The 27,748-nt window shown below is 40.7% G+C and overlaps 1 long non-coding RNA gene across 1 annotated transcript in view; it reads right to left on the reverse strand.

Annotated features, from left to right (window-relative positions):
• LOC140709062 (uncharacterized) overlaps nucleotides 1-27,748 on the reverse strand; it is a 53,242-nt gene that overhangs the window by 17,432 nt on the left and 8,062 nt on the right. Inside the window, exon 2 of the long non-coding RNA XR_012089393.1 lies at nucleotides 27,271-27,399. This is a non-coding gene — a long non-coding RNA (uncharacterized lncRNA). The remainder of the gene's footprint in view (nucleotides 1-27,270; nucleotides 27,400-27,748) is intronic.

Below are 27,748 nucleotides of genomic sequence, written 5' to 3' on the forward strand. Positions count from 1 at the left end.
ATTCCAATCAATAGAAAAAGAGGGAATCCTCCCTCACTCATTTTATGAGGCCAACATCATCCTGATACCAAAGCCTGGCAGAGACACAACAAAAAAAGAGAATTTTAGACCAATATCCCTGATGAACATCGATGCAAAAATCCTCAATAAAATACTGGCAAACCGGATTCAGCAGCACATCAAAAAGCTTATCCACCATGATCAAGTGGGCTTCATCCCTGGGATGCAAGGATGGTTCAACATTCGCAAATCAATAAACATAATCCAGCATATAAACAGAACCAAAGACAAGAACCACATCATTATCTCAATAGATGCAGAAAAGGCTTTTGACAAAATTCAACAGCCCTTCATGCTAAAAACGCTCAATAAATTCGGTATTGATGGAATGTACCTCAAAATAATAAGAGCTATTTATGACAAACCCACAGCCAATATCATACTGAATGGGCAAAAACTGGAAAAATTCCCTTTGAAAACTGGCACAAGACAGGGATGCCCTCTCTCACCACTCCTATTCAACATAGTGTTGGAAGTTCTGGCTAGGGCAATCAGGCAAGAGAAAGAAATCAAGGGGATTCAGTTAGGAAAAGAAGAAGTCAAATTGTCCCTGTTTGCAGACGACATGATTGTATATTTAGAAAACCCCATTGTCTCAGCCCAAAATCTCCTTAAGCTGATAAGCAACTTCAGCAAAGTCTCAGGATACAAAATTAATGTGCAAAAATCACAAGCATTCTTATACACCAGTGACAGTCAAACAGAGAGCCAAATCAGGAATGAACTTCCATTCACAATTGCTTCAAAGAGAATAAAATACCTAGGAATCCAACTTACAAGGGATGTAAAGGACCTCTTCAAGGAGAACTACAAACCACTCAGTGAAATAAAAGAGGACACAAACAAATGGAAGAACATACCATGCTCATGGATAGGAAGAATCAATATCGTGAAAATGGCCATACTGCCCAAGGTAATTTATAGATTCAATGCCATCCCCATCAAGCTACCAATGAGCTTCTTCACAGAATTGGAAAAAACTGCTTTAAAGTTCATATGGAACCAAAAAAGAGCCCGCATCTCCAAGACAATCCTAAGTCAAAAGAACGAAGCTGGAGGCATCACGCTACCTGACTTCAAACTATACTACAAGGCTACAGTAACCAAAACAGCATGGTGCTGGTACCAAAACAGAGATATAGACCAATGGAACAGAACAGAGTCCTCAGAAATAATACCACACATCTACAGCCATCTGATCTTTGACAAACCTGAGAGAAACAAGAAATGGGGAAAGGATTCCCTATTTAATAAATGGTGCTGGGAAAATTGGCTAGCCATAAGTAGAAAGCTGAAACTGGATCCTTTCCTTACTCCTTAAACAAAAATTAATTCAAGATGGATTAGAGACTTAAATGTTAGACCTAATACCATAAAAATCCTAGAGGAAAACCTAGGTAGTACCATTCAGGACATAGGCATGGGCAAAGACTTCATGTCTAAAACACCAAAAGCAACGGCAGCAAAAGCCAAAATTGACAAATGGGATCTCATTAAACTAAAGAGCTTCTGCACAGCAAAAGAAACTACCATCAGAGTGAACAGGCAACCTACAGAATGGGAGAAAATTTTTGCAATCTACTCATCTGACAAAGGGCTAATATCCAGAACCTACAAAGAACTCCAACAAATTTACAAGAAAAAAACAAACAACCCCATCCAAAAGTGGGCAAAGGATATGAACAGACATTTCTCAAAAGAAGACATTCATACAGCCAACAGACACATGAAAAAATGCTCATCATCACTGGCCATCAGAGAAATGCAAATCAAAACCACAATGAGATACCATCTCACACCAGTTAGAATGGCGATCATTCAAAAGTCAGGAAACAACAGGTGCTGGAGAGGATGTGGAGAAATAGGAACACTTTTACACTGTTGGTGGGATTATAAACTAGTTCAGCCATTATGGAAAACAGTATGGCGATTCCTCAAGGATCTAGAACTAGATGTACCATATGACCCAGCCATCCCATTACTAGGTATATACCCAAAGGATTATAAATTATGCTGCTATAAAGGCACATGCACACGTATGTTTATTGCAGCACTATTCACAATAGCAAAGACTTGGAATCAACCCAAATGTCCATCAGTGACAGATTGGATTAAGAAAATGTGGCACATATACACCATGGAATACTATGCAGCCATAAAAAAGGATGAGTTTGTGTCCTTTGTAGGGACATGGATGCAGCTGGAAACCATCATTCTCAGCAAACTATCACAAGAACAGAAAACCAAACACCGCATGTTCTCATTCATAGGCGGGAACTGAACAATGAGATCACTTGGACTCGGGAAGGGGAACATCACACACCGGGGCCTATCATGGGGAGGGGGGAGGGGGGAGGGATTGCATTGGGAGTTATACCTGATGTAAATGACGAGTTGATGGGTGCAGCACACCAACATGGCACAAGTATACATATGTAGCAAACCTGCACGTTGTGCACATGTACCCTACAACTTGAAGTTTAATAATAATAAATAAATTTAAAAAAAAAAAAAAAGGCTCGAGGGATCAGGAGGGATCTGAGTGGAGCCTGGCAGAACACAAGGAACACTGCCGGATGCTCAGGGTGCCCAGGGACAGGGACCCCAGACTCCGGTGGACAGGACCGCAAGAGCCTGGAGCGGGAGTGCAGGATACTCCAGCCCTGCTCAGGGACACAGTCCTGGCTATCCCCAGCTTCAGACGTCTTCTCACCCTAAAATGATAGCCGTCTTCTCAGTCATTAGAGAATGAAATTCTTATAATGGTATCTGCGTCTTAACAGAGAATGAGAAATAGCCGTAATTTCCAAACACTTGTTTTTCATAAGGGAAAGCACTTCTGAGCAGATGTATCATTGGTGAGTTTTGAGTTTCTGTTGGGAAATGGAACAGAGAAAACCCAGTGGGTTTATTTGTAGTTCTTGTAGGGATGAATGACCATCCCCTGTGGTTTAACGATTATTTGAGTATCCCTTTTGGCAGTAACCTGCAAAATCAATCTGTGGTTGGCACAGCTTAGCCTGTTCAAAAGTGATCGTTGCAACTTACATTTTGAGAGAGGGGGGGCAATGGTCTGGTGCTGGGGAAGGGAGGCTTGCCTAGAAGTCCAAGGTGGAAAGGTCTCAGCCCTGCTGTCCCATGGGTGTCATCTGGGCTCTGGGAGGGGCAAGCATCCTCCCTGCAATGGGGCACTGCCTGCCCCATGCTCCCCTCACAAAGAAATTACAACGATGCATAGATCCTAAAGGAAGGTTCTTCAGGATCTTCCTTTAGGGGGACAACATTGGGTCCATGAGGAGACAAAGGCTCAAAAATGTAGAGTGACTCGCCACGCTTCACACAGCCAGTTACTCACAAGCCAGGAACAGAAGTCCCCTTTGACCTCTCAGAGCTCTTTCCACCATGCTGAGAGTCTCGTTTAAAAGAAGGGCATAGAACTGTGTAGACAACCATAGAAAAATGTCCAGAATAGCTGGGCAGAAAGGCAAGTTGTAAAACATTATGTGTATATACACATATATACGTGTATATGTGTGTGCATATATACTATGTATGTATAAAAACTCAAGGAAGTCTACGTGAAATGTGACTATTTCTGGAGTGTGTGATTGTACAGAATGTTTCATTTCATTTCTTTTATTTTTTACTATTTGCATTGTTACAAGCTTGTATTGATTTCATAATCAGAAATTTTGAGGCAAATATAAACAGGTAAATGAAGAAGCTTCCCTGCCCATGGATGCCCATCGTGCTCCATCAATCAAGAGCTACTGCTGTCTGTCTCTGGAAAAAGTCGGGTGCAGCAGGGCTGTAAGACCTCAAATGGCCCCTACTCCTGACAATTTCCTTTTAATGTTTCCACCTCTTGTCCTGGGGCTCTAATGCCAACTGGCTATCACAGCCATGCTGATGTCAGTTCATGCAAGATGCCCATGCACAAATTTAGTGTGTTAAAATTTTAAAGCCTACTAAAATGTTCCCTGACAGAAAAACGCCTCCTCACCAGGAATAAGCAAGTATTTAGAAAAACACATTTCTTTGCCTTAAAATGGTTGGAGAACAAGCTTTGGCGGGGCTGGAGGGGGCTCTTTTTTATTAGTATTATTATTTCAGGAGATTTAAAAAACGAGATTTGCAACATTTTGTTTCTCTAAACAGGAGTGAGGAACGAAGGCAATGGCACAGACACGGTAGGAGGCCCCATGGGACCAAGCGCTGAAGGGCACCGGAGGGCACGGGGCTGCCCAGCCTGTTTTTATGCATCGCCTGGTCTATCGTGAGTTGGGGTACAATTATGACGAGCAGGATGAAATTAGCACAGCTCTATTCTCCAATTACTGCTGACCAAAATGAATTCTGGTCTGCGATAACTAGGCTGTAACTTTTAAGATACTTCAGAGAACGATGAAAATGCACATCCATATACTTCGGACATCTGGAGGATGTGATGTGAGGGAGTGACAGGAAACAGACTTTCTAAAATCTATGCCCATTTTATGCGATTAAAATCTTTTAATCTAACTAGCTGTTAACTTTGGTGTGTGGTATTAAAAATTCTGGGCCTTTCTCATACGCTTCTGTTTAATGTGCCTCCCAAAGGAACGCTGCATCTTACAATTTCCATGTTGTCCTTAGACTCCTTGATGTTGATCATCGCGTGACACCTTTCTTTGGGAATCTTGAGAACCGTTTTAAAGTATTAGTAAGAGCTGTTGATCATCACAAAAACCCCTGAGAGAAAAGGACCACTTCATCCAGGCTTATTGTGAATTATTTACAGAAAATAACACTAAAAAAAAAAATGGACATCCATTTCCGTCGCCATATCTAGTCTCCCCATGCCAAACAAAGCAAACAAAATTGTCAAAGCATTGGACTCTCCAGCATAGAGCAACCAACAAATGTGATGTCCTAGTCCAGACTGGAAGAGTTACTTGATGTAGAGGCGATTTGCAGCATGTCAGATGGAAACGAAAGGGGATGACGTCAGGTCCAAGAGGAGACAAAGACTCAAAAATGTAAAGTGACTCGCCACATGGCACCAACCAGTCATTCACGAGCCAGGAACAGAACCCCACTTTGACCTCTCAGAGTTCTTTCCACTATGCTGAGCCACTGGCTTACCGGGGCTCGACTTGCACACACATTTTTAAAGGGCCTTTCTGAGACACATTGATTTAACCTAAAAGAAAGAATGCCAACCATGGGAATTTCAGACATGGCAAAATTGTACCAGGAGATATTTGGAGCCATCAGAACTTTCGGCACTCTTCCAAATCACTGCCTGGGGGTGATTATTTTCCTAGTGTTGCCTTCCCTTTGGAAAACCATTACTTGCTTTTCAGTTCCATTAGACTTGGAAAGATGCCATATATGTGGACTTTCAGAGTCCTACAATGCACACTCAGTTTTCTTTGATTAATTGATAAGTTCTAATACTGTTTATGTTGCCTTTCTTCTGTTTCAAGTGCAAATTTTTCCATCGCTAAAAACGTTCGTTTAAAGCTGTAGTGTGTTGGAGATGGCTCCTACCAGCTCACAAGGGCCGAATCGAATCTGTACGTCTCATCCCAACCCCGGCTTGGTGACTTTACACTGGTGTCTTGAAATCAGCCATTGGGAACATATTTACAACACAGAACTTGGCAAACAGTAAAAGTAGAGATTTTTCCCTCCAGAGAGCCTATTTATCAGCACACCATCGGTTCCAAGTATGCTTTTTTTTTTTACTATAGTAGGAAACTTAATTCATTTGGTAAACTATTACTAATAGTGCTTAACGCATGGTAAGTACATACACAATAGATCTTTGTAAAGGAAGGATTGAATGAATGAGTGAATGAATGGGCCGCTTCCAGATATATACAATGCTCCATCTTAGTTTTTTAGACTGAACTGGGCATTGAAACTATGCTAATTTTGGATTCTCCATCCCTTTTCAGTTTTATCTTATGTTCGTATGGATCTCTCAAACACCAATTCAGAGTGTGGGAGTTTTTCTACAGATCTCTTTCTAGTGTTCCTTTTTCAGGCAAGAGAAAAACATATCTACAAAAATGAAGAAATACAGTTTTCATTGTCATAAAAGAGTAATTTTGACTTTTACGGTAGAATATGAAGGAAAACATTTTTATACAGGTTATTTTTATTTTTAAAAGCAGAAGCAAATTTCAACTACAAGAGCTAAACTATCTGACGTCGTCTCATTAATATTCCGCTTCTCTGATTACTAGCTCCAGAAATTATGAAGAGTTGCTTTTAAAATTGATGTTCAAATTCAATATGATTGTGCTTTGCATCTTGTTCCAGTAAAGTCTCTTGTCGGTTTGCTTGTCGGTAGCCAAGAAAAGCAGCAATTTCTGCCTTGGAAAATCCTGTGAATATTTATGTAGTAGCTCTAAGCTGCAGGGAATTTAAGAAGCTTAGAAAAATTTTGCAAAGTTTTTAAAGCAGGGAGTCACTGTCATACCATCGATAGAAATCCATAAATGTCAAACTTGAAATTATGTCAGTAGTTACCATTATTTTGTTGGACCGGGACCCACACAACTATTTGAATGTTTATGAAGTAATGTGAGTTGGCAGTTTCTACTTACTCAAAGTATTCTGTTCAAGATTATCTGTACTAGTTTGGTATGTCTGCTAAACTCCTCTTAATAAAGGTTCAGGCTTTCAGTCTTTGCTTTTCATAAACACCTGTCAAAATCAGGCCCCTAAAATTATAGACCAGATATGATCACTCATGTAACTTAACCTCACAATTCTGTTCTTGGTTGAATCTTACAAAGAAAATATTGAGTGAAGAGAGCTAGAAGCAAAAATTTATTTATTGTATTATTCCATTTATATAAAGTGAAAAAGCAGGCAAAACTAACCTATGGTGTTAGGCATCTAGATAGTGGTTGCCCTTTGCGGGGACTGTAGCAGGAAGTGACAGGGGACAATTTCTGAGGTTCTGACAGTGCTCTGTTTCTTAATCTGTGTTCTGGTTACACGATGGGTGTGTCACTTTGTAAAATACATAAAACTGTTCACTTACAATTTGGGCAGGTTCTTGTACGTAACTTATATTTCAATAGAGAATTTACTTTGAAAACACTGGGCTGCTCTCCGATTCTCTTCGAGATTCTAAAGTGTTTCAAAAATATCCAAGAGGATATTACTTACATGAGGTTGATGACGAAAAGGGAAATGAAATCCCCACATAGAGAAACACTTGGTCTTACCATGTGAATTCCACCATTTCAATGGACAAAAGGAAGAGTTTTCATTTCAGGTGGCTCAGCCATTTGTTTCCAGGAACACTTTCACATTCCTTCTTGCAAGTGGCTGTTTATACATAAGAATCAAGCCTTGCCTTGAGTTACTTAAAATGTGAAGAAAGACTTTAAGGGGTCACATAGATATCTCTGTGACAGCTTCAGAGAATCTGGTTCTGGTGTTTTTTTCACCCCATCCTAAAATCTGCTAGGGAACGCTGAGCTAATTAGAAGTGGCCAGCCAGCAGTTAGTCAATAAATAGCTTGGCTCAGCAGATAGGTAATGCAATGCCAGATCAATAGGAGCTCTGAAAATTATTTCTTCATTTCCTTCTCTGGTGAGTAAGTTATCCATGAAGGACAGAATGTCAGCCTTCAGTCAAAGAGGATGGAGCTTTTCATTATTCTGACATGAGACGTTGAGAGGGGGCAGAGGTAAATAGTTCCACGTTCCTTATTGATGTGATGTCAGATTTTCATTTCGAAATGCACTAGGCTCTAAGAAGCTTTTGCAAGAAAGGTCCACTCTTCTCAACCAAAAGTGCTGTCTCATTTCCTGGAGATATCCATTAGAAATGGGAACTCCTCTGTCACTTAGAATGACTTGCTGTGATTTCAGTGCTTAGATGATAGGTGGTTACCTGTCACAGTCTTACAAAATGAAGAAAAATTAAAAGAATATTGAAAGATCAGAGGCAACGTTTTGGAGGAAGAATGTTAAAAATTTTTCTTCAGGTGACCTTCTAATAATTCATATGGAATGCCACTTGGCTTCCAATTTTGTGGCTATATCAGAGTGAAAATGGAGCTCATTTTCAATACTGTGTGATCTAAAAGAAGCCTTAAAGTGCCAGCGTTCACCGTGACCTGGTTGCAAGGTTATGGCTTTGAGCCTTAGGAAAGCAATGACTCAGATACTAAATGGGGACTAATATATTCCCTAAAACTAATAACCCCTCTAGCCAGTTAAGCAGTCCAGATGGTAAGAGGATGGTTGCCTTGATTTTGGGGAAGTGAGGAAAATGTAGAGTAAAATTACAAAGTATCAGAGAGAGTTCTTTCATTTCTATGCACTTCAAACTGATAACTGAATCCTATTTTTACTCCCACACACAATTTGAGAGCTCCTTTTCTGAATCTCGGATGTAGAAAGACATCCATACTTCAGGGGCAGTTTACGCTCTACTTATTTCCTTGGAACCTCCTACCTCCTGGCAGTTCAGTCATATTTCCCTAAGGGTGAGCAATCTGGAACCCGAGAGTGGGTTTTTCTTTCTTTTTAAGAAAAAGAAAAAGATTACAGAATTCCTTCATTTCTGAAGGCAAAATGAAATTTAGTTGCAATGTCATCAATTCACGGGAAATAATAGGACAGATCTGTCATTTCATCCCAATTTCCTGTGCATGCTTGTTTATTTTTTTCCCGCAGAATTTTTTGTTCTCCTGTTCTCTCTATACAGTCGTAATGAAATATTGATTGGCCCACTAAGAATTAAGTCTCAGCATTTCCCACTTGTTTGTTTTTCCAAATCACTTAAGACAGTGTTAAGGAATATTTCACTATGGGGAGTGGTCTTTTGTGTTAATTGATGAGTTTTCAGATGCGTACAGTCATGTAAACAACAGACTCCACGCTGTTATCAGAGTCGAAGATCCCCTTGGCAGCAAGCCCGCCAGGGTGAAGGCCAGCTCTTCACACTTACCAGTTGTCTTTCATCTTTCATGGTTTTGATGGTTTTCTTCCTCCGACCTCCTTCTGTACCTCCTGCCTCTCCCAAGCTCAGCCACCATGGCATTGCTTTACACAAGCTTTTTCTCTGATCAGACCACTTTTTCTCCCACTACCCCAAGCTAGTTCTTTTTTCAGCCCCGTTCTCAACTTAAACACCACTTCTTTTGAAGCCTTTCTTGACCTCCCCATGTGAAATTGGTGTCGATGCGTCCTGTTACCTTGTTAAACTGTCCCTTAGCTTTTCTTTCACGGTGCTGGTGATTCTACTTCACCTTTTTATTTAATTGAGTTATTCAATTTCCCTGACTGGAGTTTGAGAGCCAGGAGGTTTCAGGCTATCCCTCTCTTGCTCAGCGCCCCATCCTCCGGACCTGCCATGGTGCCTGCTGCGTGGTACACACTTAGTAAAATTTCGCAGACTCTTACTTTTCCTCTGCCATGTTAAGGCTGTACTTCCCACACAAACCAAAACCTTCAGAAGCCAACACCAGAAACAGTTATAGGCTGCCTGATGATTGCTTGACAGACTTTAACTGCCCTTCAACGAACTGTATGAGTAAATTCAACTTTAATAATCTCTTGAGGTGACTATACTAAACCAAAGTGCAAAAACTTCCTTCAAATTTTATCTTTCACGTAGGACTAATTCTGCTATAAATATGTTTTTAAATATATGTTATTATTTGTGTATTTCAACTTTTATTTAAATTCAGGTGGTACATGTGCAGCTTTGTTACCTAAGTGTATTGCATGATGTGGCAGTTTGGGGTACGACTGATCTTATCACCCAGGTACTGAGCACAGTACCCAATACCCTTCCCTCCACCTCCTCTTTCTAGTAGTGTCCAGTGTCTATTATTGCCATTGTTATAATATTCTATTTTTAATTAAAATTGGGTTTTAAATTCATAAATTAGTAATTTCTGCTAAAGTAAAACTAATGAGTTTATATAATTTATGTCCCTCCTGTTACCAGGCCTGGCCAGATGGGAGTAAGACCATCATGTGTTTCTCCTACACAATTTCCACCTTTTTTCCCTCATCTCCTCCCTTTTCCACTTCCCTTAGGTGCTCACACCTGTTTCGTTATTCTTCCTCTCTGGATATCAGAACTAGTCCTTTTTATAAAAACTAGATCCCTTATTCACTCCAAAGAATACATAACTTGTTTCAAAATCATTACCCCCTCTAAGGATGTTTATCACATTAGAATAGAAGTGACATAATAGATTACACAGTCCAATCTCCTCAATTTCATCCTCATTTGCATTTTAACATATGAATGCAATGACATCACTCCCTTGTGCAACATCTTCCCCTTCCAGAACCCTCCGCCCAGCAGAGCAGAGTCTTGGGACCTGGCTCCCCGCCTGGCTTCATCCTCTGAGCCCATTTCAGGCTGAGCTCATACCCGTCTCTGCTGAAAACTCCTTTCCTCCTGCACATTCCCACCTTTGCTGCCTTCCCAGCTCGCTCTTATGCTTCCATTGCTGTCTCTCTCCTGGGACAGTGGGCAGACTCTCACCGCCCTACCTGTGTCCCCAGCCCAGCCTTGGGCCTGCCGTGGGGTCCCATCCAAATCAGCAATGTGAATGAAGGAGACTAAAGTCAGGAAGCTCAGAGAGTGGAAGATCAGGGATGAGCCAGCAGAAGAATGTTTATTTGGGGACTGAGGTGTCGTAACTCCCGAAACTGTGCCTCCCAAGCAGCCTTGAACCCTGCCTATGCTTCTGATCCATACACCACTTGAAAACAGCTCTTTTTTTAAGAAAAAAAAACAAAATTACTTTTTTATTGTATTTATTTATTTTGAGACAGGGTCTCTCTATGTTGCCCAAGCTGGCCTCAAACTCCTAGGCTCAAGCAATCCTCCGGCCTCAGCCTCCTGAGCAGCTGGGACTATAGACATGAGCCACTGTGCCCACTTGGACAGCTCTTTTTGGTGATAAGTGTCATACACATTTGCAGGGACTGGCTGAGGGTAGTCCATCAGTCAGTCAGTAAGCGTGTTTGTTGATGTTATCATTTGCCATATACTCCACTAAGCAATATTGTAGAGTCAAACTAACTGCCCTTTTCCTCCAACCCCTCCTGACCCTCTAAGACTGACCCTGGAATGATCACCTCAGTCATGCATACTTTCACGCTGGTTGAATCAGCCCAGTGTAGCCTGGGAGGGCATTTGTCTCCCTTCTGTGGGCAGAGCTGATCATGTATATTGACTGTGATGAATGTCTTCCCTGACCTAACTGCAGTACCTCCTTATAGTTTTCCTGGTGGATTTGAGTGAGCAACTAGACGAACTGGAAGAACAAGAAAAGGACAAATATTTGCAATTGTACTATATAGTCCAAGGACGAGGCAGTAGCAGGGTGTACTGGGAGGGCTTTGGAGCAGGGGGTGTCCCGTTAAAGCTTTGCCACCTGCTATGATCTTGGGCATGCAGGGCACCACTCCATAGCCAGGAGAATGGGGCCTGCCTAACTCACAGAGTTCTTATAAGAAACAGAGGAGACCGTGCAGGATGTGTGGACCTGCCTGGCCCACAGCCATGCTCTGTCCTTAGCCATCCTCATTCCTGAAAGGAGACACCTAGAAGCCATGAATTTCTAGACTGGATGAAAAGTTCCCGGATGCCAGAGAACATTTAGCACTGGGCCACACTTATTTCCTCTAAGTTTTCCTTTTTTTTTTTTTTGAGTCTCGCTCTGTCGCCCAGGCTGGAGTGCAGTGGTGCGACCTCGGCTCACTGCAAGCTCCGCCTCCCAGGTTCACGTCATTCTCCTGCTTCAGCCTCCTGAGTAGCTGGGACTATAGGCGCCTGTCACCACGCCCGGCTAATTTTTTGTATTTTTGGTAGAGATGGTTTCACCGTTAGCCAGGATGGTCTTGATCTCCATTAGCCAGGATGGTCTTGATCTCCTGACCTCGTAATCTGCCCACCTCAGCCTCCCAAAATGCTGGGATTACAGACCTGAGCCACTGCACCGATCTTTTTTTTTTTTTTTTTTTTTTTTTAAACTGAGATAGCAATAGCCTCACACAACTTTAGCCTCTACTCATAAAACTTCAAAATCCTCTTGGAAAAGCTGTACACACCTGCACCTGCACCTGCACCTGCACCTCTCTGCTAGGAGTTTGTAGTATATAGAGAGATCAATTCTAGATGCCAGGAGGCTAGCACAGGTCTAGCCTCAATCTCAATGAATCAGGGTTCAAACTGTAAGTTCCTTGGGGCAAGAATGTGGCCTTTTTGTCTGGTTATTGTTATTATTCAGATCAGCCTCATCCATTGTAAAGCAGCGTGGACATTTACGATAGTTTATGAATAATGAACGTGACTGTAACTTTGCCGGAACCAGCAACCAGATGAGTCCAGCTTGGCTAGAGCTCCAACCATGAGCGCACGTGTCTCCCAGTGTGTGTGAGCATGCGTGGTAACGGTGTTAGTGTATGTGACAGCATTATGTGAGGGTGTGAGCATTTATGTGTGTGGGAGAGGGCAAGTGTGGTGTGAATGCATATGAGCATGTGAGTGTGCCAAAGGGTGTGTGTGAAAACGTATGTGTGAGCGTGTATGAGCATGTGTGAGAACATGTTTGCACGTGGGAGAGGGCATATGTTTGTGTGCCATGTATGCATGTGTATGTGAGCATGTGTGGTTGAGCGTGTGTGTATGTGTGAGCATATGTGTTTGGGACAGAGGGCATGTGTGTGTGAGAGTATGTGAACACGTGGGGGGGAGGATGTGTGTGTGTGTGAGTGTATGAGTAAGCTTGTGTATGTCAGTGTGTGTGTGGGTATGCGTGACAGCATGTGTGTGAACATGTGTGCGTGTGTATATGTATGTGTAGCCCTTGCCAGCAGCTCTAGGGGCAGAGCGTGTGTTTACAGCTGTGAGTGGTTCATCTTGTCTCCTCCAGGCTCCCCCAGAGCAGGCCACCAGGTTGCTTAACCATCTAGGCTGTCTCGTAGAAGGTGTAGTCCACATCGTCACTGTTTCTCTGTAATTCTATCTTTTCAGGTAGGGCAGTTTTGCCCCGATGATGCCCATGCTCACTCCCCTGCCCAGCTCCTCCTCAGAGGATTCAGCAAACAAGTAGCCGTGAGTCCATGAGGTATTACTTCTGAGGCAGCCCTCATCAGCCCCTCTTCCTCCATGGCCTCTGATGGTATAAAAGAAATGAGGAAATGCATGAACATCAAATTTGTGGAAACTTATTAAAACTTACTCTGTGCCAGGCAGTGTGGCCAGCCTATACCTCTATTATCACATTTAATTCCATAAGGGCACTATGGGAAAAGAACTGTTGTTTTGCCCCTTTAAAGAGAAAGAAATTAAGGTACAGAGAGGCAGATAGCTTCCCAAGGTTACAAGACAAGCTGCGGCTGGCCCGGAATCCAGCCATGTTTGACCTGGACTCCTGTTTTTAGCCTCTCTTTGATAGTTTGGATTAAAGGGCAGGGGCGGAACAGGAAGGAAGTTGAAAGGAAACTCACGGAGCATCCAACTATCTCCCTTCACTGAAAAGGACATGAGAGCCCACAGTTGCATGTTCTGACTTGTAAGATTCAGCTTTCAGAGACATGACTTCTGCAAAGATGCACATTTCTGAGGGCAGAGCAAGGAGAAAGATGCGAGTGTCCCAACCCCAGTCCAGAGCTTACGACGGTTAAAATCCCATGGGCTCGCTCTGATTCTATAGACTGACTGATGAAGACCCGAGGAAGGTCTTCAGAAGGTACCTTCTTGAGGCTGCAGCTTTCGTTTTCTCTGCTGGTCATTGGCACAGCATGACTCTGTGTCATGGTTCAACACCTCTCCCTGTGGGTGAAGAACAGGCCTTGGAATAACAAGTAACATATCGACTGGAACGCCTTGCTTTGATGTTATAAAGCTGAGCAGAAAGCTCCCTACTACATTGCAAATTCCATTTTACTTAATACTTGCTTTCTTGTCTTGCACTTGCAGATGTTGTTTTCTTTCCAAACAGAACTCTAGGCTTGTATGTGCATTGTGGGAGTACAGAACAGATTAAATTTGTGGAAAAGGTAATAGTGATAATGGTAGCAATAGTAGTAAAAGGAGTTGGTTTTGTTTTTGATTCTTAGCTTATCAAGGAGGCAGAATGACAAGGAGGATCCGTTTCTGATCACCCTGGGAGAGAAGAGTTCCATGGCAGAGGCAGCCTAATTCCCCTCTATGTCTTATTACAGCATCAAGCTCTTGAAACTTCAGGAGAAAAAAAACCATGTAAGAATCTCCATCCTAATGGCTAAGACTTCTTTCTTCACTTTGGTTTCCAGTGGACCCTACTTGACTGCTAGAGCAATGGCTTTTAAGTCAAGTCTGAAGGAAGCAACCGATCCTCCAGAAAGATGCTGGCACTGGTGTGGAGAAAAGGGAGCACTTATATACTGCCGGTGGGGATGTAAATGATGCAGCCTCTACAGAAAACAGGATGGAGGTTTCCCAAAGACCGAAAAATAAAACTACCGTTCAATCCAGCAATCCCACTACTGGGTATTTAACCTGCACTTGTGTGTTTATCACAGCATAATTTACAATAACAAAGATGCAGAATCCACCCAAGTGTCCATCAGCGTGTGATTAGATAAAATGAACGTGGTACGTATACACCATGGAATACTACTCAGTCATCAAAAAAAGTGAAATCATGTCTTTTGCAGCAACATGGATGGAACGGGTAGCCATTGTCTTAAATGAAACAACTCAGAAACAGAAAGCCAAATACCACATGTTCACAGTTATAAATGGAAACTCAGTAATGTGTACACATGGAAATGGAGGAATAGTGAGCTGGAGACTCAGAAGGGTGGGGAGTAAGGGGTGATAAATTATGTAATAGGTACAATGTACATTACTTGGAACAGTTACACTAAAAGCCCAGACTTCAGCACTATGCAATATATTTATGTTACATAACAACATTTGTACCCTTTAAATTTATGTAAATAAAACAAACAAAACAGACTTGTCTTTTCTACCAATATCCCCCATATTTAGAGCAGGTAAATTCACTGGGCACCAGATAGGAGAGAATGTGTTTATTCTTTATGTCATACCTGTGTGTATTTATGTTCTATATTGTAAACATATATTCAGTTACACTATCATATTTTAAAAACCTAAGTGGAAATCTATTGAGGATGATTCTTTTTTCCCTGGGATCTCTGCCTACCTTCACTCCCAGCTTGTCTGAATGCTTCCAGAGGGGCTGTGAGCAGCCGTCAACAGAATCAACTTCAGGCTGGGGTTTCTATGCATCAATTATAATTACTTGTCAAGTTCCTATTGTGTGCCATGCAATGGCTAGGAACGTTGGGCATGATACATTTGATATTTATTTAAATAATACATATATAGACTTGTTCCTTGTCTTCTGCAATTTCTGCTCAAATGAAATAATCCTTTTCAAATATTTTAGCTGTTTCTTCTGGCATTTCCCCCATTTTTCTAAATAGTCTCCTTATACTGTGATTTGTTGACTTTTCAGCTTTATTCATTCACTTTCACTTAATGATTTTTTTTACAGTGGACAATAAGGGTTTAGCTCTTCCTCCTCCACTCCCCCCACTCCACTCACTCCTCCCTTCACCTATCTTCTCCTGGCAGTTATAGTAGTTATATCACTATTTCTAGTTAACAGAATAGGCAATGTTTATATGATTTATATGCATATAATATCATCTATACCTGAGCCACATAGCATATAATCATTTTACTTCTTTCTTTTGAAATGTTTTTTCCCCTCTGGAGTTAATACTAACATGATTTGGTTTATTTTTCTATAGACTTATCACTAATTCATTTCTAATACAACAGTAAGTCTGCGACCAATATATTACAATACAGAAGACAATATTCTCAGTTTCCCTTTTTAAAAACATTTGAAGACATTCCTACCCATTATAGGAGGAAGCCCAACATTCTCCTATAATCCAGATTGGCCATTCCTACCCTGATGCACAGCTACCAGCTTAAGACATCTTTTACCACCATCCTTCATCTTTCCTTCTGTATTAGAACCACTACGACTGACCCTTGAACAACATGGGTTTGAACTGCATGAGTCCACTTACACATGAATTTTCTTCCACTCCTGCCACCCTTGAGGCAGGAAGACCAGCCCCTTTTCTTCCTACTCCTCAGCTACTCAACATGAAGATGACAAAGATGAAGACTTTATGATCATTCACTTCCACTTAATAAATAGTCAATATATTTTCTCTTCTTTGTGATGTTCTTAATTACATTTCTTTTCTCTAGCTTACTTTACTGTAAGCATACAGCATATAGCACACATAACATTTGAAATGTATGTTGATCTACATTTATATTATTGGCAAGGCTTCCCGTTAACTATAGGCTATTAGTAGTTAGGTTTTGAGGGAGTCAAAAGTTATATGTGAATTTTTCGCTGTATGAGGGATTCATGCCCCTAACTCTTGCAGTCTTCAAGGGTTAACTGTATTTTCGTCTTCATTTTTGTTTGCTTTCCCTACCATCTGTCTTTTGCTATTGTGGAAAGACATCCAGTGGCTAACTCAGAACAGGTTCAAGGGAGTAATTTTTTGAGACCTTGAATGTCTGAAAATATTTTCATTCTACTCCTGCACTTGAGTGATAGTTTGAACATGGAATTCTAGATTGAATATGCCTTTCTCCTAGGCATTGCTGGAGGACTCCTGAATCACTGTCTGTAGAATTCTTTTTCTTTGGCTGAGTTTCCCTGAGAGGAGTCCTATAATCACTTTCTAGTGGTAAGAGCCTGGCCATTGAGGGACTGGGGGAGAAGGACTAGGGGAGAGCCACACTACAATATATAGACTTCCATTTATTCCTTCTAGTTTTAGCATGGTGCTGTATTCCCAAGCTTGGTTCTTCCTGGTGTTCCAAGCCTAGAACACCGTTGGTCAGGCTCTCTAGAGAAGAAACCTCCAGATTTCAGTTAGGGTATGGGAGAGCAGCAGCCTGGTGGCACAGACCAAGGAGGAAATCTTTGGTGATCTTTACAGATGTTCAATAAATCCTCTTTAAACAAATTAAAGCCTCATCCATACCTTTGTCTTCAGAAATTCCAAGTACCTGCAGTTTCTGAGCATTTCTGCAGGCCAGTGTAATGGGTCAATTTGTGAGCATTTCTGCAGGCCAGTGAAATGAATGGGTCAGCTTGCTCATTATTGGTTTCTCCTCTTGCAGTCTATTTCAACCACTTACCTTCATTCCATGAACTTTCCAACTTTCAAAGATGTTTAACCATTCTTCCCTGTTGTCATCTTTGTCCTTTTGAATTTATCACTTCTCCCATTAAAAAGAAAATCCTGTTCACTATATTTATAATAACATTTTAGGGAGAAGTGGACTAAATGTATGTTTCAATATGCCATATTTAGCTGAACTTCAATCATCCTCACTTGACTTAAAAGTATTAAAAACTTACATCAGAACATACCGCTCAGTATGTGGCATGGCTAGAATTTCAATCCTCTGGGAAGGAAAGAAAAGAAAGATAAAAAGGAAATGAGGACTGAGACTGTGCAGGGTGCCTGGTCAGAAAGTGATGAACATGGAATGATGGGTTTGGTCATGGAAGGCATTTCCAGGAAACATGAAATGGAGGTAGGGGAGCAGCAGAACATAACATCCTTGAACAATGATTTCACCTGACTTCTCCCTTCTTCTGTTCATCTGTTTCTCTTTCCATCTTTTCTTTCTCATTCACTCTCTTCCATCCATAAGCAGGTTTGTTGCAACTTCCATGTTTTAAGCTCAGGGCTAGTCCTGAGAATACAATGGTATGTGAGGCGGGTGTGCTCCCTGTCCTAACTTAATAGCATGAAACAGCCCTTCAGTGCAGAATGCTCAGGACATAGAGGAGGGACATGGATAATTAACCTAATTTTAGAGCATCAAAGCAGCGGGCTCTTCCAGCCACTTCCAGAGCTGCTTTTTCTTTGACCCACTTCTCTTTAATGTCAACGTCATCTTTATCATCACAATCATGATTATTAATACTATAACTACTTATAGAAATTCTATTTACCGGGTCCCATGGTAGAACTTGTATATAGCTTATTTAATTTAATCCTCACAACAATCCAGCAAGATATATTGTATTAGCTTGAAAAAATTAACTCACCCAAAGTCACCAGTGGTTAGCAAAGCTTCCTGGCTGCCACCTCCCTTTGACTTTTTAGATGTTCCCTTTCTGTGCCTCCCTGCTAATGAATGTAGGTCATTGTCATTGTGCTTAGCCATCAAACATTTTAAAATCTTTGTGTGCTCACAGAAACTATTCCTCACTGATCTCCGTATCCCTGATGCCTAACACAGTATCTGGCACAGGATTAAAACTCATTAAATAAATAATTTTTTTATGTAAGGCAAAGTCAGGATTTGAACCCAGATTTTTAAATTACAAAGCTCATGCCTTTCCATTGTGCAGCATTGTTCTCCAGTTAAGACTTTTTCTCATTGATATTCCCTTTCCCCTTGTACACAAGGTTCACCTTTGGCTTGCTCTGCCCCATACATGTTGGCCCCTGCTGACACCTGTCTTCCTCTCTCTGCGAAGAGTTGTGATTAAACCAACAAGCACAGACACATCTTTTTCAAAAGCAAATAAATGCCTTTTGGAAAAAATCTCTCACTGCCTTCAAGTGCAGTCACAGCACAAATTTAAGCATCAAAACAAACTTTTTGTTATAAATATTTACTCCATTGTGGACAGAGACTTAGGAGTCCATCTGTTCTATGGGATTTTCATTTTAGTAGAATTTTTTGAAACCAGATCAGCAAATCATTGTTACTATTGGCCACACACAGAAATATCTTGCTTAAACAGAACTCTATGTTCAAATGGCATCTGTTATGAGCCTTGAGCTTGTCTACACAGAGCTACAGAAGGCAGCAAAGATAAGCGGTGGTGGGAATCTGAGTCATTGACCGTCAATCAAGGGACTGCACCTCCTGGAATACTCCCCACCGGTTCACAAGCTCCAGAAACTCGGGTGAAAACAGCAGATGGAACTGGTGTTGATATTAAGACACTACCGTTTCCTTCCAATTCTTTGCCAATTTCTTTTTCTTTGCCAAATTTGTAAACGCTCACTTTTAGAGGCAAAATTGCAGAAAAACAAACCTGGTTATATTCTTTCTCGCTTTGCATTTGGAAACTGTGGCCTTGGACAGCTGAAGTGGCTGCATCCTAAATCTCTATTTCCTCACCTGTAAAATAAGCCTAACAGTATTGTTTGAAGACTAAATGAGAGAGCTCAGTGAAACACTAGTACTCTTCAAGGCCGATTGTGGTTGGACAATGATTCTTCATTTCCCTAGGAAGAAGATGAAAGAATTACACATTGAGGTGCCCATAAGCCACCCCCAAGTACTCTGATTCAGTGTATGTCCTGGCCAACTGTACATCTTCAGTGAAATCGAAGTGGAGAACCACTTCCATAAGTGAGGTATGGAACCAGTTTTCTCAATTGATACAAAAGTTTTTGGCTTCCAATCTGGAATTAAAAATGAAATATCAAGTTCAGGATGTAGTAAGCCATTTCACTGTCTATTTATAAAGCATGTTATAATGATTATGTTTATTCTTTCTGTATCCTTGAGGACAGGTTTGCCTTTATGAGCCATGCTTTCTCCTTGAGAACACAAAGATAAAAAGATTCATTCGGCATGTCAATGGCAGCAACAGGATTGAAATCCAGACTATTTATCATCCACAATAGCCCAATGCTACGGTCCTTGCTCAAGCAGGATACCTAATGACAATCTGAATAATTGACTGCACTAAAATCTTTGTCAAATCAGGTTCATAAATTAGGTTTTAATAGAATATTATAAGTTGGCTGAGCTAAAAGGCAAATATCAATCTTATGATTTGTATTTAAGAATACGCTGAAAATGTCATTCAACCACTTATGGAAATGATCAAGAACTAGTCCTCCAACATAGATTTTTTAGCAGGAATAGAGTCAAACTCAGAGTTATGCACAAGGGAAAGAAAACAGACAGTCTGTATTAAATAGAGGTTTCTAGGTACAACACAGAGAAATACTAATGAGAGATCTTCGGAAATTCCCAGAGTTTTTATTTAATAAGAAAGTTTAAGTGTGCTTCTAGGAATGGGTCGAGAAGTTCTTCTCCCAACCTGCTCATTTAAGGCTGAATTCATGACAGTTTTGTATTTCATGTCTTGTTTTCACAACTGCTTCATGAAGAAAAAAAAAAAAAAAACCCAAATTGGAAAAAACAACAACAGACCAGTTATCTAGAAACCATCATATGCTGGAAATTTTGTTTAAATGTAATTTGCTCCCTGTTCTTCTGTTAAATAGATGGAAAGCATGGGGACAGTGGACAATATTGTACAAAAATCGTTTGCTAAAGGTTATAAAGAGGCTAACAGAATTCAGATGGTGAAACTATTCCTATAACACAATTAACTTTCAAAGTTGTCTTTGTACCATTCTTTCCAATGTAAAGGGATACAGAATATAGTGCTCCCCACTCTAGGTGCTCCAGCTATCATTTCCGCAATAAAATATCATGAACTGTGCCATAATATAAGGCATTTAATTAGACTCATTTAACGTATTGTAACTCACCAATGATTTTTGCATTCAGCACGTTTCAAACAGCTGAGTTTTAAAAATGTAGAGATTTGTTCACCACTAAATATCAATGGGCTTCTGCAGCTGCACAGCCCCTGAGATCTGGTTTGCATGTGTGGCTTAATGAGTCCTTGGGAACAAGATAGAATCAAGGAAACAGCAGCGAAGAAAAACACCCAACTGGAGAGGAAGTTAACCCAGCCATGGAGGTGGCCCTGGTCCACAAACCCTAGGCTGAAAGGCCTCAGAAGAAGTCTGAAGGAAAGCAGGCCGCGAGCCAAATGGAAAGTGACCCTGGGCCTTGGATGAATGTCATGTGCCCTCTGAACTCTTTGGTCTTGAGTTCTTGGAGAATCTCTATAGGTTGAGGAACCCAATGGGTATTTTCTACCGAATAATACCTGACCAGTTTCAAGCACATTACGTAGTAAGGCCACAAGAAGGCTCAAAGTGCCCAACTCTAATTCTCTTATCTGTCTGCTGCCATGGCAACCCCTCACCTCCTATCTGACATCAAATTCCCAATGTTAAGGTTACTCCGCTAGCATCAATGTGACAGGGAAGCCCACTGTCAACAGATGGAAATGTTACCTGCGAGGAAAAGGAGGCTGGAAGGGACATAATTTCCCTCTGTTTTTTCTTAAATGTATTTCCCTCCTTACCACAAAAAACAAATTCTTAACAATTTAGAAACCATTAACTAAAAAGAAGATATAAAAACTTACACTAAATTCACAAACTTGATATAAGCACTGTTAACATTGGGAAGTACATCCTCCCAGTCCTTATTCTATATTAGAACACCCTTCTACCTATACCTTATCTGTATCTATCATGGGTTCCAGCACTACCTCAAATCTTATGCATGTTCTAAGCCTTTTTGATAAATATTATGATACTATAACATAAAAAATATTGTTCTAAAAACCGAATTATTTTGTATTTGCATCAGAAGAACGTAAGAGTGACCATTTCCTAACACATTTACTTATTGGGAATATTATATTTAGCTTGCCAATTTGAAAGGTGGAAGTCATTTCATAGCTGTTTAAATTCACAGTACTTTCACATCTCCTTGAATTTTTTAGCTCCCCCGGTCATCCCCTGGGGCACTGGTCCTCAGGGGAGACTCGCTGAACAACCACCTTCTCTTTCTCCCTTGTCTTCTATAGCAGAGCTAGGGCAGGCTGACGTTTTCAAAAAGGATGTTACTGCAGAATGAAGTGGAAACAAGAGGAAATAATTATAGAAAATTAAAACAGCATAAAAATATTCATATGTCTGAGACTGAGCTGAGGAATACTTAAGATCAGAAAAGAGTATTCCAAAATTTTGTACCCCATCTTGCCTGGATTTTTTTTCTTCCCACACTCCCAGGCTCCATGTGTTTCCTGCCCTAGAGAAACAGACCACTCGAACACCTTCCTTTCACAGACAAATAACTGCTTAAAACTAAGCCATGCCTCTGGTCTAAATTTCCCAAACTCCTAGAATTCTGTCCTCTCAATGATGTTTCTATATTTTCTGTGTCTAAACTTTGAATACTCATTCTGATCTGGGATTTAAAATGTAGGCCTTCATAGCTGCATTCATTAGTAAAACCTTTATATTACACTTGGCTACATATTTAACAAATTGCCTGTTTAAGAAGAATAGAATTATATGTAATTTTAAAGAAATTCTGGACATGTTGAAGAAAGTCCCATAAATTCCATGTCTTGAAGGAAAAGGCCATGAGCCAGTATTTGAATGTATTTCTTGCATAAAAAGAGACAATACTCTTGTAAGACACAGTCTCTATGGTCAAAGTAAACCACCGATCTTATAAAGAGTTTGCGAAGGGTGGCATCCAAGGAATGGTGGACTTTCATTAATGGAAATGTGTAGGAATTGATTGACCTGGTTGACGCTTGTGGAAGAAAGCCTACTGGAGTGAGGCTCTTGCTGATTGGTTGACTTTCGGATATGTGTGGCTACTACAGATTGGCTGACTTTCGTAAGTATTAATATATTCACGTAAATAAGCTATCCTTGATCAACTGGGATGAGCTTGAAATTGGTTCTGGTGAGCTCTTGTTCATGGCTTGGGATTACTGCCAAGGAAGGATCTTTTTACTTCTTGAATTTGATGCACCGGAATATTTCATTCTCACTTGATTGCTTTATTTTAGAGAGACATATTTTTTCACAAATGATATGCATTTCAGTAAAAGTGGGCAAACTTGAGATGTAACTGGATGACATGAGTCTTTAAGGTCTGGTGTTTGAGCTCCAACTACTAAAGCATTTTGAGATAATCTTCAGATTAATTTATCAGAATGGCATCATAGAGTAATGAAATTAGATATTCCTTGGAAACTGTTAAGCCTCATTTTGTGACAGGTGGAGAAACTGAAGCCTGAGAGGTGTTTACACAATCCTAAAAGATGAATCTTAACCTGGTTTCCTATGCACCTCTCAACATCAAGCTTTTCTGACATAGTTTGATGAGAATCTGGTCAATAAATAGGAGGAAAGACTATCGACAAATTATTCATTCTGAGTAGTTATGTTATTTGATAAAATATAAACTTTGTTAAATGGAAAATACACTGTTAATATATATTATATATATATTTCTTGATTTTGTCTACACAAACTATTTTCTGTTTTCTCTTTATTCTCTAAGAGTTGAAAAGGAAAGTGTAGAAGAGAGGAAAAACAGAACATGGAAGTGTTCTGATAAGAGGGAAGAAGATTGGGCCAACGAAAGAAGGACGTTGTGAAGATGCAAGCAGCCAATTTGTGCTCCATGAAAAGTAAAATGTTGATATTATACATAAAGTCATTTGTTTCTTTTTCACGAGAAGGTAGAGAAATTAAAGGTGAAGGCAATGGGGTTTGGCATAGGAATAACAGAAAACAAAGTTGATGGTTCACTTCTTCATCTGAGGAGGCTCACCTTGTGGTCCTGCAGCCAGCAATAAAGAAAACAATGGAAGAGCCTAGTGTTGAATTACCAGTAAAAACATAGCTTCTGAGCTGGGTGTGGTGACTTACACCTGTAATTTCAGTACTTTGGAAGGCTTTGGGAGGAGAATTGCTTGAGGCCAGGAGTTTGAGACCATCCTGTGCAGCATAATGAGACCCCGTATCTACAAATAATAAAAATAAAAAAAATTGCCAAGAGTGGTGGCACACACCTGTAGTCCCAGCTACTCTGGGAGGCTGAGGTGGGAGGATCATTGGAGCCCAGGAGGTGTGGGTGACAGTGAGTCATGATCATGACACTACCCTTTAGTCTGGATAACAGAACAAGACCCTCATCTCAAAAAATAGATAAATAAAAATAAAAATACAGCTCCTATCTGTTCACTACTCTCTGTTTCCACCGCACTCTTTCTCCTGGTCCATGTCCTTAGTCTCCACATTGGTCTTTGTTTTGTTCACTCTTTCTGTCTTCCACAGAGCAGCCAGTTATCTTTTAAAAATACAGATCTGTTTCACTCACTCTCCCTCAAAGGCCTCCCATTGCTCTTAGCATAAAATTCAAAATCTTTTAAATGTCTGATCAGTAATGTGGACACATACTTTGCTATCTCAACAGAGGTACATTGAGAGAGAAATGGGGCATTACTGCTGGGACTCTTCGGGGCACACTGGGCCGTGTGGTCCTCCCAGAGCCTTCTGTGACCTTGCCCCGTCTACCTTTCCACTTTCCTTTGCCTCTCCCCCGACCAGCACCACTCGCCATTCTCTGACAACATTGGCCTTCTTTCTGTTCGTCAAATATCCAATTCTCTCTCACTGCGGAGCATCTGCACATACTGCTTTTCCTGCTTCGAACACTCATGCTCCTCTCAGGCCAGCTTCAGGATTTGCTTCTGATCCACAGTGCGAACTTCCTGACATCCCCATCTAACTTCAGTGTCCTATTACAACCTCTCATGGAGCCCTTTATTTTTTTCTCCATAGTAGTTTCACAATTAGTAATTTTGTATTTATTTGTAGGGCTGTTTGCTTAATGTCCATCTCCTCCTCTAGGTTGTGTGCTCCCCAAGGCAGATATTGTACCTTTGTGTTCAAACTTTACCCCGGTATCCTAACAGTATGGAATGCACATAGCAAGCACTCAAGACACAAGAAATATTTGTTGAATGATGGATTGAATAAATATATACCTGGGTGGGTAAGAAGAGACAATACTTATCAAAATGCATAGGATGAGGGCAATACAAATATTATAGACTTCTGCTGGACCTATTCATAGGCTTCAGAATTTCCCGAACAATATGTATCTGTTAGCTTAGGCTCAGCATACTACAGTAACCAACCTTCTCAGACTCTCAGCAGCTGACACAATAATGGTTTATTTCTTGCTCATGTTACATGCCTATTGCAAGTCAGTTGCATGTCTTCCTCATCCAAGACCCAGGCTGTTGTAAGTGTCCCCATTCCAACATTGCTTGTCTCTTCACTGAGAGAATGAGAGCATGGCCAAGGATGAGAGGGTTCTTGCTCTGCTCAGAAGGAGCCTACCTCATTTCTGCTTCCATTTCATTGGTCAAAGCAAGTAACATGATATCAATAGGACTGAGATGTGGGATCCTCTCACAGGGAAACATCCACATAAAGGTGCCTATGGGAAAGGGATCAATACTTTGAAATATCATAATACATAGGAGTCTTATGCTTTTGGTAGATGAACTAAAGGGAGTATTCTTGCTTACATATTTTGGTAAGGTCTGGGAGTTAAACAGAAAATATGATGACTCTAATTTTATTCTTGGGAAAACCAGGGCTCTATGAGCTGAGGCAGTACCCTGAGACTAAAAAGCACCTTGTCCGAGAGAGTGAGTCTCCGGATTAGTCTGCAGCTGCCTTGCTCATCTGTGGGCCTTAATTTCCTTTTCACCCATGCCCAGCCCTTGGAGTCATCTTCTGATGTTTCATGATTTTCTCCGATACCTTTTATACTTGCATGAGTTTTCTTCTTATTACAGTTGGGCTTTATCTATGCAAGAGAGAGATAAATGCAAATAAGAAGAAAATCCAGCCTTCTGTTTCTAGTGGAGAAGTTCTGTATTTAATGCCTTCCCATTTTTCAAAGAAATGGGTGTTCTTTGAACACCCATTAACATCCCATTTTTCAAAGAAAATGGGTGTTCTACTGGGTGGGTTGGTCATTCACTCTCCTCATTCCTGCCTTCATCAAGTTCTCCAAAATCATGACTCTAATAAGAAATCAACTCAGCTTTTTTGGGGGGGAGTAAACTTCATCCTTCCCTCATTTTAAAATGAAATGGACAGAAACCCTGAAGAACTGAAAGGTAGGTGAGATCACAGCACTTATACAATAATTCAATTAACATCTGCTTTGTTAAAAGCAGATGTTAAAATTGTGTCTGGAGCTTTGAGACATAATTGGAACTTCTCTTTGGAAATGGGATGATATTTAAAGAACAGAAGTGTGTCCAAGAATGGAAGGGAGTGTGGCTGAGATAAAGCTGGGGGCATGGGACAAGCCGAAGGGCCTCTTTTAAAATGCCTGTAGCAGCAAATGCACAAGAGACTTATTTTTCATTTTGCAAATGAGGCTCTGATCTTCAATTGAACCCAAGTACATGCAACCCCAATTGACTTACCTCTACTGTGCCAAAAACATAAAATTAGAATTAAACCTAGATGAATGTAAGTACAAAATAGACTGAAAAGGCAGGCGTTGTGTAATGACAATTCAGCAAGCAGTAAAACTTTACAGTCATGATCACCAAGGGGAATATCAGAGTCATGGAATCCTGTCAATCTTTTTTTTTTTTTTTTTTTTTTTTAAGATGGAGTCTCACTCTGTCACCCAAGCTGGAGAGCAATGGTGTGATCTCAGCTCACTGCAACCTCTGCCTCCCAGGTTCAAGCAATTCTTCTGCCTCTACCTCCTGAATAGCAAGGGTCATAGGTGTGCACTGCCACAACCTGCTAATTTTTGTATTTTTAATAGAGACGGGGTGTCACCATGTTGGCCAGGCTGGTCTCCAACTCCTGTCCTCAAGTGATCCGCCCGCCTCAGCCTCCCAAAGTGTTGGGATTACAAGCATGAGCCACTGTGCTGGGCCCCTCTCAATCTTTTGGATAAGCCTGTGCCATGCCACGCACTACCTATGAAAATCTCAGCTATTTCTGAAGATTTAGAGAAGAAGGGTAAAATAGCTCCTATTTTATTAGACTTTTCATTTTCAGCTTTATCTCAATATTATGTTTACTATCAGAGAAATAAGTTGCATTTTCAAGAAATACCCACAGGTGGGTGGTTATTTCTGTTTGGGATCAGTCACACCCACCAGGGAACTGTGGTGCCAGACAGGACAGAATTTCCGCATTGCCATCCGGTTCTTATCATTAGCAAATGACTAAAGAAACAGGAGATCAAAGCGAATATTCATCCAGTGCTAAATGCTTTGAAGAAGACTCTTCCCTTGCTGAACCCCTTAGTATGAATTATCTAAGTGATGAATACATACAAAATGTCTATGCGGGAGCAAGAGTTAAAGAAATTGAACAAAGGAGGTGCAGATGGATGTCATGATGACTCACGTGCTTAAGTAGTCAGCTTCTCTGTGATGTCATCTGAGGCTTCTTAGAACTCACGATGACTGTTTCATATTCGTACAGCACCCTGGAGTCTCAGATGTCACATGATCTCTACCTGCCACTTGCCTAATTCTGTTGACAGAAATTACTGTCAATATGACTGTTGAAATTTAAAGATGAAATTGGCTATTTAAACTCAAGATATTTAATTATATGTTATTACTTTATTTGTATAAAAACATAATGTTATAGTTACTTGTAGTAAGTACAGGATATAAATCTTTTATCCCAACTGTTCTTTTACCCTCCAACTGCGGAATCTAGCTATCTATCTTTACTCTTTACTTAGGCTGCTCTTGCTTCCACTGTTTAGTAAATTATACCAACTTTGTATCCAGAGAAACTGAAACCTCTCACCCTTTCCCTGCTTCCCACACTCATTCACCACCATTGTGTCCAGGAAAGACACAGTAACATTCTC

This window comes from Chlorocebus sabaeus, chromosome 18 (genome assembly GCF_047675955.1).
Source record: "Chlorocebus sabaeus isolate Y175 chromosome 18, mChlSab1.0.hap1, whole genome shotgun sequence".
Classification (NCBI taxonomy): Eukaryota; Metazoa; Chordata; class Mammalia; order Primates; family Cercopithecidae; genus Chlorocebus; species Chlorocebus sabaeus.